The sequence below is a fragment of the Triticum urartu genome, chromosome 6 (genome assembly GCF_003073215.2).
Source record: "Triticum urartu cultivar G1812 chromosome 6, Tu2.1, whole genome shotgun sequence".
Lineage (NCBI taxonomy): Eukaryota > Viridiplantae > Streptophyta > Magnoliopsida > Poales > Poaceae > Triticum > Triticum urartu.
Window position 1 is genome coordinate 304,682,679 of NC_053027.1, and position 10,990 is coordinate 304,693,668.

Here is a 10,990-nt window from a genome sequence, read left to right on the forward strand (position 1 = left end):
ATCTTGGTAATGTCCATGTACCATTGATGCAATTCATACATTCTCGTTGGGAGCTTATTGACCTCCTCTGGCTCGACCAAAGGTTGGCCCCGGGCATATTTCCGTTTTATTTCCTCCTCTCTAGTCGGAGACATGGGCTCGATATCGAGGAGTTGTCCAACAGTGATCCCGATCGATTCAGCCTGCGCAATATGCTCCTCGGTTATTACCACATCGCCCACCCCGGGAACGTTAACGGTTTGCCCACAATAATATTGGGCGCCTACTCTCATGTGTTGTTGGCACAACAAGCGGGGGATTGATTGCGCCGCCTGTTCTCCCAGCTGGGGAATGGTTTTACCGCATTTTTTGCCAGCTGATTTGCTCGAGCTCGAGCTCGCCTCTTTCTGTAGACGTGCTCGATTTAACTTCCTGAGGTGGCGCTCATAGTCTGTGTCAACAGGCTTGGGAGCTGGTGGTCTAGCCATACGAATGAAGTGGTCAATCTTTTCCACAGGCACTTTCTCCCTTGGCGGCGGTGGCGGTTTCGGTGCAAAATGGGCTTCCACCTCGGCCTTCGATATGGCTACGTTTTCCTCCTCGGACTTGTCGTAAGGCCTCTGCGGAAGAGGCGCGAGGCTTGGACCATATTGAAATTGCTTGCCTCCGCCTGTACCTGCAGTACTACCTCAACTTGTACCGCTACACACCCTACCTGAGGCGGCTCTCTTCCGTGATTGTTGAGGCGGCGAAGACGGCTGACGTGGCTGAGTTGGAGGAGGAGGAGTGGCCTGAAGCTATGCCGGACTTGGAGGAGGGTGGCCTGAAACTGTGCCGGACTTGGAGGAGGAGTGGCCTGATGCTTTGCCGGACTTGGAGGAGGAGTGGCCTGAAGCTGTGCCGGACTTGGAGGAGGAGTGGCCTGACGCGTTGGTGACTTGGAGGAGCGGGAGTCTGCTGACTCGGTTGGCGGACCTGCGACGAGGAGTCGGATGACGCGGTGTCGGTGGCTTCGAAAGATGATGCAATCTTTCTCCATAGGATGATACGATGGTTTGGCCTTCCTAGTGTGTGCTCATCGTCACCCCAGGAATGTCAAGCTCTAGCCCCGAATATTGGTCCCACTCATCAACCAAGACACGAGCATAGCCCGCTGGAATCGGGTTGCATGGAAGGTGCCTCGGGGATTTGTAAAAGCAAGGGCGTCCGCCACCTTCATGGATATGTTCTTCATTTTGAAGTGTAGCTCGCAGTTAGTGTTCTCCATGATGTCATCCACTGGGTAGCTATCCAGCAATGCGTCGCCCGGGGCGGAACCCACGCTGCTTCTCGGCATGGATGGGACGGTGCTATCCATTGGTGGATCATCCGCTAGCTGCTGAGACCCCCTTTGCTGGCTAAGTGAGTCGATCTGCTCCTGCTGCCGCTGGAATTTGATTGCCAAGTCCGCGTGCGCTGATTCTAGGCCTTGAAGGCGTTCATAGTCTAGCTTCCTCTGCTCCTCCTCCATCTTCCTCTTCTTCTCCTCCGCAATCTTCTTTCTCGCACGGGTTCTGTAGTCGGCGTTCCAGTCGAAAACCCTTCATACCGGAATAGCGCCATGCTCGTGTCCTCCCGGTGTTCAGGATTTCCTAGGGACGCGTAAGCTTGTCGTTCTCTCTGTTGGGCTCGAACAACCCGGATTGAGCCTCTTGTATTGCAACAAGTAGCTTATCTTCGGCTCCGTCCAGACATGCCTTCTTCGAAACTTTGCCTGTCTTCGGGTCCAACTGCCCCCCATGCGCATAGAACCAAGTCCTGCACCTGGGGGGCCAGCTCAATGTTTCTGGAGTGACACCTGCATCCAGCATCTCTTTTTCAGACTTATCCTACTTAGGCATTCCCACCGCATAGCCACCTGGCCCCAGCTTATGGAACTTATCCTTTTTTGCGGCATTGGCCTTGTTTATTCTCGACTGTTCCTTAGATAATTCTAAATCCTTGAATTTCACGAAATCGTCCCAATGAGCACTTTGGTTCTCTAGTGTTCCCCTCGAATACTGGAGTCTTCCTTCCTCGTTGACGTACTTGGCCCATTCACGAATCTTGTGGTTCTTGAATGCAACCGCCATCTCTAAGAGCAGCGTCCTTGACTTTCTCCACATCTGCATTTGTGAAATGATCTGGTAGGGTGAAATGTTCCATGAGCGTTTCCCAAAGCAAATGTTTTTGTCTGTCGTCGACAAAAGTAACTCCTGGGTGGCTTTGATGGCTCTCTCCATTCTTGAAGGGAGATCGGGAGTTGGTCCTTCACAAGAACTCGCATGATGAACGAACTTGTCCGCAATCTTCTTAGGCGCGAATGGTTCGCCATTAGGTCTGATTGCCTCGATTGTACTTTACGCCCTCCTTCAACTTTTTGTTCGGGCCTCGTTTCGTCCTGTTGCCTGAAGATTTGCTCGATCCGGATGGCTGAAAGAAGAAAGATCGATTCGTTAATATATCTTCAAGTCATTTAAAACATGTGATGATCACCAGATGCCTGCTTATATAAATATATATACCTCGCCGGTCTTTGTTGTTTCAAGATCAACATTTTCTTCGTCATGTTCATAGTTCATGACTTCATCAATTCGGTCGTCGCGATCGAATATCATATCACCCTCCCCGGTGTTGTTTAGATATTCGGAGCCGTCATAATCTTCTTCATTCTGATCATCATCTGGCCCGCGAGGATTGCGTATGATATTGAACAGGGCCTCTTCTCCCTCTCTGCCGGTATTGTCCGCCATAGGTTTTGTTTAACTAATCCAAAAGAAATATATTCAAATTACAATGCATGGATGCAATCAATTAATAAGGAAAAACTGAATCAATCATAGTACATAATAAGCATCAATCGAATATAATCTCGAATACGTCGTCTCGAATAATAGATATAATCTCGAATACATCGTCTCGAATAATGATATAATCATCGAATATAGATCTCGACATCCTCGAATAATATAATCTCGAATACATCGTCTCGAATATTATATATCGAGTACATCACTGGCTAGGTAGCTAATAAAGATTGAATACTACAGAAGAATCTAGGACACTCGCGGTTCCTGTGGCGCGGGCGGTGGACACCCAAAGAGAAGAAACCCTCACAGGATCATAGCTGAAGTGAGATCCCTGAAGAAACTGCCAGGTATTGGAGAACCTGCCGCCCTCTAACGCAACCATGTAGCGATGGACGTGCTCGTCCTCCTCCCTGACATGGCGATGTACCACCTCCGGTGGGGCCGGCTCCCTCCGCACCGAAACTGGCCTACGCGAACGCCACCAAACGAGATCAGGGTCGACGACGGGACCCGGGGCCGGGTTCTCATCAAGCGGTGCGCCCCTCCAGGCGGGTCAGCTGGATATTGTCGCGGACGGGTCGACGGCGAGGATGCGGGCCGGGCATCGTCGAGAACAAATACTAGCTATATGCCCGCAAAAAGTAACATTTTTTTAATGATTGGATTTTGATAACTAAAATTTCTAACATTTCTATATAACTAACATTCCTATAACATTTCTAACAATGCTATATAACTAACATTTCTAATATTTCTCTAACTAAAAAACAGAAAAAAAATTATAACATTTATATATATATAACTAACATTTGTATAACATATCTAATATATCTATAACTAAAAAAAAGAAAAATTTCTAACTTTTTTATAACTATTTCTATAACTAAAAAACAGAAAAATTTCTAACAATTCTAACTATTTTATAACTATTTCTATAACTAAAAAACAGAAAAATTTCTAACAATTCTAACATTTCTATAACATTTCTAACAATGCTATATAACTAACTATTTCTATAACTAAAACTAAAAATGTGTGTGGTGTGTGCTCACCGGCGAGGCGAGAGGCGACGGGGGCGGCGACGGGGATGGCGACGACGGGGAGGGACGGGGGCGACGACGGGGACGGGCCGGGGCGGCGACGACGGGGACGGGGCGGCGATGACGGGGACGGGGACGACGCGGGACGGGCCGGGACGGCGCGGCGGTGACGACGGGGACGACGGGGACGGGGACGACGGGGCGGCGACGACGGGGACGGGGCGGCGACGAGGGATATGGAGACGGGGGCGGCGGGCGACGGGGCAGAGGAGAAGAAGCAGATGAGAAACTGAAATTTTTGAAGTGTTTAGTTATATAGGATGGACCTTTAGTACCGGTTGGAGCCACCAACCGGTACTAAAGGTCTGTTTTGGCCAGGCCAAGCGGCGGGAACGGCACCCCTTTAGTACCGGGTGGTGGCTCCAACCGGTACTAAAGACCCCCCTTTAGTACCGGTTTGAGCCACCACCCGTACTAAAGGGGGTGCACTGGCGCAGGTGCGGTGCGTCATGTTTAGTCCCACCTCGCTAGCCGAGGGGCGTCCGCACTGGTTTATAAGCCCCAGTGCGGTAGCTCCCTCGAGCTCCTCTCCAAAGCAGGCCTACTGGGCCTAAATGTTCTGTGCTGCCCTGTGGGCCTACTGGGCCTTTGCGGGCCTGCATCCTGGCCCAACAACAGGTTGGGTTTCTAGTCGTATGCAGGCCGCTGTGGCGCAGTAGGTGGGCTTTTTTTCTTTTTTTTTTGCTTTATTTATTTTTGAGTTGTTTTTTTGCTGTATTTAGAGTTTCTTTGTGAATATTTTTGCTTTAGGTACAAAAAATTACAAACTTTCTGTTAGTACCGGTAGTTTACAAATTTGAATAGTTTAAATTTTGATTTATTTGAAATTTGTGTGAATCACTAGTTTGTGAATAACTTAACTTTGAGAATAGATTTTTCAGTGATTCTTTTTTCTTATGTTTAATATTAGTGTGTTTTATCATTATATTCAATTTGGTAATGCTTAGGTTATTTAAAAAATGAAATGCCTTTTGTAATGGATGAGTTTTCGTCCGAAACCCTGATACTTTCGAAAGAGATTGTCCATTTTGTACACGAAGTGCATCCAGTTTTTGCGGTAACCCTCTCTACTTTTTTGCACATGCTATGTGGGTGAAATTATGATACCATGCCAACTTTCAACCTTTTCTGAGTTCATTTGAAATGCTTTTCAATTTCAGGGTCATTTAGCTTAAAAAAATCAGTAAAGGCATGAAAGAATTTGTTTGCACATAAAATTTCTTCGCGTTTCAAATGCCAAAACACATAACTACCCTAACTATTACAGAGATTCCCTCCTGGGTGTGAAACACAGAAGAAAGTGATGATAGTGAAGCCGATCACATCCCAGATCTTTGGGTGTGAAACTTTTTCTTCGCGTGTGTCCCTTTGCGCCGTAACCATGGAAAATCTTCATCATTTAACGGGATGCTCGGGTCAATATTCACTGTGAATGGAGCAATTTCATCAAACTTTTCATAATCTTCTGACATGTCTGTCTTGTCATCCACTCCCACGATGTTTCTCTTCCCAGAAAGAACTATGTGCCGCTTTGGCTCATCGTACGATGCATTCGCTTCCTTATCTTTTCTTTTTCTTGGCTTGGTAGACATGTCCTTCACATAGAAAACCTGTGCCACATCATTGGCTAGGACGAATGGTTCGTCTGCATACGCAAGATTGTTGAGATCCACTGTTGTCATTCCGTACTGCGGGTCTTCCGTTACCCCGCCTCGTGTCATATTGACCCATTTGCACCGAAACAAAGGGACCTTCAAACCACGTCGATAGTCAAGTTCCCATATGTCCTGTATATAACCATAATATGTTTCCTTTCCCGTCTTGGTTTCTGCATCAAAGCGGACACCACTGTTTTGGTTGGTGCTCTTCTTATCTTGGGCGATCGTGTAAAATGTATTACCATTTATCTCGTACCCTTTGAAAGTCATTATATTCGAAGATGGTAACTGGGACAGCAAGTACAGGTCATCTTCAATAGAGGTGTCATGCATGGTACGTGTCTGCAACCAGCTGGCGAAACTCCTGGTTTGTTCACGTGTAATCCAGTCATCAGACCGCTCCGGGTGTTTGGAGCGTAGCAAATTCTTGTGTTCATCCATATACGGAGCCACCAAGGCGGAATTCTGTAGAACTGTGTAGTGTGCTTCAGTGAGAGAATGTCCGTCCATACATATTATTTGTTCCCCTCCTAGCGTGCCTTTTCCATCCAGTCTGCCCTTATGCCGCGATTCAGGAACACCAATCGGCTTAAGGTCAGGAATAAAGTCAATACAAAACTCAATGACCTCCTCATTTTCATGGCCCTTGGAGATGCTTCCTTCTGGCCTAGCACGGTTATGAACATATTTCTTTAAGACTCCCATGAACCTCTCAAAGGGGAACATATTGTGTAGAAATACAGGACCCAAAACGTTAATCTCTTCGCATAGGTGAACTAGGACGTGCGTCATGATGTTGAAGAAGGATGGTGGGAACACCAACTCGAAACTGACAAGACATTGCACCAAATCATTCTCTAACCTTGGTATGATTTCTGGATCGATTACCTTCTGAGAGATTGCATTGAGGAATGCACATAGCTTCACAATGGCTAATCGAACGTTTTCCGGTAGAAGCCCCCTCAATGCAACCGGAAGCAGTTGCGTCATAATCACGTGGCAGTCATGAGACTTTAGGTTCTGGAACTTTTTCTCTGCCATGTTTATTATTCCCTTTATATTCAACGAGAAGCCAGACGGTACCTTAATACTGAGCAGGCATTCAAAGAAGATTTCCTTCTCTTCTTTGGTAAGAGCGTAGCTTGCATGACCCTGATGTATGCCGTCTTTTCCGTGCATACGTTGCTGGTCCTCCCGTGCCTCAGGTGTATCTTTTGTCTTCCCATACACGCCCAAGAAGCCAAGCAGGGTCACACAAAGATTCTTCGTCACGTGCATCACGTCGATTGCGGAGCGGACCTCTAGGTCTTTCCAATAGGGCAGGTCCCAAAATATAGATTTCTTCTTCCACATGGGTGCGCGTCCGTCAGCGTCATTCGGAACAGGTTGTCCACCAGGACCCTTTCCAAAGACCACCTTCAAATCCTTGACCATATCATGTACATCAGCACCAGTACGGTGGCGAGGCTTCGTCCGGTGATCCGCCTCACCTTTGAAATGCTTGCCTTTCTTTCTTACGGGATGCCTGCTCGGAAGAAATCGACGATGTCCCAGGTACACATTCTTCTTACAATTAGCCAAATATATACTGTCGGTATCGTCCAAACAGTGCGTGCATGCGCGGTATCCCTTGTTTGTCTGTCCTGAAAGGTTACTGAGAGCAGGCCAATCATTGATGGTCACGAACAGCAACGCCTTTAGGTCAAATTCTTCCCCCATGTGCTCATCCCACGCACGTACACCTGTTCCATTCCACAGTTGTAAGAGTTCTTCAACTAATGGCCTTAGGTACACATCAATGTCGTTGCCGGGTTGCTTAGGGCCTTGGATGAGCACTGGCATCATAATGAACTTCCGCTTCATGCACAACCAAGGAGGAAGGTTATACAAACATAGAGTCACAGGCCAGGTGCTATGGTTGCTGCTCTGCTCCCCAAAAGGATTAATGCCATCTGCGCTTAGACCAAACCATACGTTCCTTTGCGTCATCTGCAAACTCCTTCCCGTACTTTCTTTCGATTTTTCTCCACTGCGACCCGTCAGCGGGTACTCTCAACTTTCCGTCTTTCTTACGGTCTTCTCTGTGCCATCGCATCGCCTTGGCATGCTCTTTGTTTTGGAACAAACGTTTCAACCGTGGTATTATAGGAGCATACCACATCACCTTGGCAGGAATCTTCTTCCTGGGGCGCTCGCCCTCGACATCACCAGGGTCATCGCGGCTGATCTTATAGCGCAATGCACCGCATACCGGGCAAGCGTTCAAATCCTCGTACTCACACGGTAGAGGATGCAATCATTAGGGCAGACAGCCTTCTTTGCTTGGTACGTACTCTCGGGCAATTCGTTGTCCTTTGGAAGCATATCCTTTATCATTACCAGCAACTTTCCAAATCCCTTGTCAGATACACCATTCTCTGCCTTCCATTGCAGCAATTCCAGTGTGGTGCCCAGCTTTTTCTTGTCACCTACGCAATTCGGGTACAACAATTTTTTGTGATCCTCTAACATGCGCTGCAACTTCTTCTTCTCCAAATCACTTGCGCAGTTTCTCTTTGCATCGGCAATGGCCCGACCTAGATCATCAACGGGCTCATCGATGCCTCTTCTTCAGCTTCTTCCCGCATTGCCGGCTCAGCTTCTTCCCGCATTACCGGCTCAGCTTCTTCCCTCATTGTTGTATCATCGTATTCAGGGAACCCATGGCCAGGATAGCTGTCGTCGTCCTCTTCTTCTTCATTGTCTTCCATCATAACCCCTCTTTCTCCATGCTTGGTCCAAACATTATAGTGGGGCATGAAACCGGACTCAAACAGGTGGACGTGAATGGTTCTTGACGTAGAGTAATTGCGACCATTCTTACAGCCAGCACATGGACAATGCATAAAACCATCCGCTCGCTTGTTTGCCTCAGCCGCAAGCAGAAAAGTACGCACGCCATTAATGAACTCGGGAGAGCATCGGTCATCGTACATCCATTGCCGGCTCATCTTCAATACACAGCACCGAAAACATCAAATTAATACAATACATAAAGTTCATACATAAAGATCATACAACACTTCAAATGCAACAAACAAATAACTCTCTAGCTAAAGAATTTAAATGCAACAACAAATGCGATCAAGATCGCAACTAAGGTAACAATTGATCCAACAGCATAATGATACCAAGCCTCACTATGAATGGCATATTTTCTAATCTTTCTAATCTTCAAGCGCATTTTCTCCATCTTAATCTTGTGATCATCGACGACATCGGCAACATGCAACTCCAATTCCATCTTCTCCCCCTCAATTCTTTTCAATTTTTCCTTCAAATCCTCGTTTTCTCTTTCAACTAAATTTAACCTCTCGACAATAGGGTCGGTTGGAATTTCGGGTTCAACTACCTCCTACATACAAATATCTATGTCAACTTGATGGGCATAATTTGTCATAAACACGAAATGCAATGAATAGTTTTAAAAGAGAATATACCACATCCGAATCATAACCCGGACGAGGGCCGACGGGGACGGATATCAAAACCATGGCACTATGCATAACAAACAACGTATGGGTAAGATAATTATACGAGTAACTATATATCCAAATCACACAAACATCATTTTTTTATATAAAACTTCATGAACAAGAGGCTCACCACAAGGTGGTGCCGGCGACGGGACGTTGCGAGCGATCGACGGTGGTTACGACGGAGATTTAGAAGGTACTAAGTAAACCACACCTACATATGCAAAACTAAGTGTTATTTTTGACCTCAAATTGCATATAAATCAAATACTAGCACATATATATAATTCCTCCCAAATTACTAAACTCAAAAATCAATCACTATATAAAGCATTGCACGAGCTAATCTAGCAATGAGAGATGAAAGGAAAGAGTTGCTAACCTTTGTGATCATTTGAATGGATGGGGGCCTTCAAATCTTGGGCAAAATGTGTGATGAGCTTGAGAGGAAGAGGGAAAAGAACAGAGAGGAGAGGGGAAAGGGGAAGAACAGAGCGAGCTCGGGTGGACGAAGGGTCTATGTAGGACGACCTTTAGTACCGGTTCGTGATACGACCCGGTACTAAAGGTGCTGGAGGGGCCCCGGACTGACAACATCCTGCCACCACTCACTTTAGTACCGGTTCGTGGCACGAACCGGTGCTAAAGGTTCGCCACGAACCGGTACTAATGAGAGCGGCCCGGCTAGCCGTTGGAACCGGCACTAATGTACACATTAGTGCCGGCTCAAATTCAAACCGGCACTAATGTGCTTCACGTTTGACCCTTTTTCTACTAGTGCTCGTGGGCCCCCTGGATGCCCTCCGACGCCAACTCCAACTCTATTTGCTTTCGGAGAGAAAAAAATCAGAGAGAAGAAATCATCGCGTTTTACGATACGGATCCACCGCCAAGCCCAAAAACCTCTCGGGAGGGCTGATCTGGAGTCCGTTCGGGGCTCCTGAGAGGGGGATTCGTCGTTGTCGTCATCATCAACCATCCTCCATCACCAATTTCATGTTGCTCACCACCGTGCGTGAGTAATTGCATTGTAGGCTTGCTGGACGGTGATGGGTTGGATGAGATTTATCATGTATTCGAGTTAGATTTGTTAGGGTTTGATCCCTAGTATCCATTATGTCCTGAGATTGATGTTGCTATGACTTTGTTATGCTTAATGCTTGTCACTAGGGCCCGAGTGCCATGATTTCAGATCTGAACCTATTATGTTTTCATGAATATATGTGAGTTCTTGATCCTATCTTGCAAGTCTATAGTCACCTACTATGTGTTATGATCCGGCAACCCCGAAGTGACAATAATCGGGACCACTCCCGGTGATGACCATAGTTTGAGGAGTTCATGTATTTACTATGTGCTAATGCTTTGTTTCGGTTCTCTATTAAAAGGAGGCCTTAATATCCCTTAGTTTCCAATAGGACCCCGCTGCCACGGGAGGGTAGGACAAAAGATGTCATGCAAGTTCTTTTCCATAAGAACGATGACTATATACGGAATAGATGCCTACATTACATTGATGAATTGGAGCTAGTTCTGTGTCACCCTATGTTATGACTGCTACATGATGAACCGCATCCGACATAATTATCCATCATTGATCCGGTGCCTACGAGTTTTCCATATACTGGTTCTCGCTTATTTACTTTCCGCTGCTACTGCTACAATCACTACAAAATACCGAAAACATTACTTTTGCTGTCTATACTTTTTTTGCCGCTATCACCACTATCATATTACTTTGCTACTAAACACTTTGCTGCAGATACTAAGTTTCTAGGTGTGGTTGAATTGACAACTCAGCTGCTAATACTTGAGAATATTCTTTGGCTCCCCTTGTGTCGAATCAATAAATTTGGGTTGAATACTCTACCCTCGAAAGCTGTTGCAATCCCCTATACTTGTGGGTTAAG

At 46.4% G+C, this 10,990-nt stretch overlaps 1 pseudogene; it reads right to left on the reverse strand.

Moving 5' to 3' along the window:
• Positions 1-5,256: 5,256 nt before the first annotated feature.
• Positions 5,257-8,555, reverse strand: LOC125516232 (annotated as a pseudogene).
• Positions 8,556-10,990: the final 2,435 nt, after the last annotated feature.